Here is a 1,544-nt window from a genome sequence, read left to right as displayed (position 1 = left end):
AAAAGTTTTTCTATAGTTGTCGAAGAAAGATAAATCAACAATTAAAATTTAGTGAAGTTTTTAAAGACATTATTACATGCAATAACAAATTTACCTGTACGTTGAATTACCTCGTTCAAAGACATCTGTTGTCTCTCATTATTTCTCGCGCACTCCTCCAACTTAGTTTTGAGTAACTGGTTTTCGGCCAAGGTCTGAGACATCAAATGCCAAAACATTTGATCGTTAATTTAAAATAAAAGTGAAAAAGGGTACGACACCTACACAATAATAGGATTACCTGTTTCAGCTCATCACATAGCTTTGATGTTGTCTTTCTCTCATCTTTCAATTCGTTTTTTAGTCCCTCGATATTCTTAAGTAATTTGGATTCGGATGTTTTAACCTGTCAAAATAAGAAATTCAAAATATGGAACGGAGATATTTAAGTTAAAAAAGAGAGCTAATTTTCCTCGATATTCTTATCTAACTTACCAAGTTGTGATTGTTTCTTTCGGACTTAAGCTGACTTTGGAGATCCTGAATTTGGACAACCTACAACAATTTATTAGATGAGCCACAATGGTAGCTTTGATAACTTTCCTAAAAGTGAATACCATTTGCCAAACTTACAAGTTCATGTTGCAGGTTTTCCCACGTCTCCTTATTCGTTACTGAGGAGCCAGCAGAACCAACAGATTCCTAAAAACAATATGGTAATACACTTGAAAACCAGGTGAACATGGCTTGGCGACCAAAACATTTTGAAGTGACTTACTTTTCCTTTGATGTTTAGCTGCGTTAATTTTACATCTCCCTTTTCTAAGGCCTCCAGATTGTGCAATATTTCTTCCTCTGTCGACTTTGCTCTTAGCCATTGAAAGAAGTAGCTATTAACTGGTCTCTTCTGTTCTATCCGTAATAACGTCGCCCAACATTCGGTTGAGAAGCGTGCCACATAACTTTCCTTTCGGTAGTCCTATTTTGTTTAGAAAAAAACAGACTCGGCAAATACTGGAATGAATGGCAAAAATGAAAACTTCAGTTGGGAAAAAATAGAGAACAAACACATTACTTTTATGTACCTTGTTTCTGGTCTTGTTTTTACGATATGTCAGGTAATCATCCAATTGTTTGTCAAGTTCTTCGTTTTCGCCCATTTTAAAGACTTCACATGATTCCGGTTGTTTCCTCATGAAATTGAAAATCATTGCTGGTAAACATTTGGCAACATCCATAAAACTGTCCAGTGGGGTATTAGACTCTTTTGAGCTTTCAGCGGTTTTAGGGGCAATCTTCTGAAACGGCGCGGTGTAAAACCCTGCCATCTTAATTACCACAACTGTTGTCTTCCACACGGAATATCGTAAACGGAGCAGAAATTGACCTTTTCTGTGTCAAGCACAGTGTGAACCACTATTTGAGATATCTATCCTTCAGGCGTTTTATTACAATATTCAATCCCTGATCAGGAAACTACTTCAGTTTCCAAACCCCCGCTTTCAACCCCCGAAAAGATTACGTAGAGTTGACGAATTTCCGTGAAATTGTGCCAGAACATGAGC

The sequence above is a fragment of the Montipora foliosa genome, chromosome 1 (genome assembly GCF_036669935.1).
Source record: "Montipora foliosa isolate CH-2021 chromosome 1, ASM3666993v2, whole genome shotgun sequence".
Classification (NCBI taxonomy): Eukaryota; Metazoa; Cnidaria; class Anthozoa; order Scleractinia; family Acroporidae; genus Montipora; species Montipora foliosa.
This window is presented reverse-complemented; position numbering follows the sequence as displayed.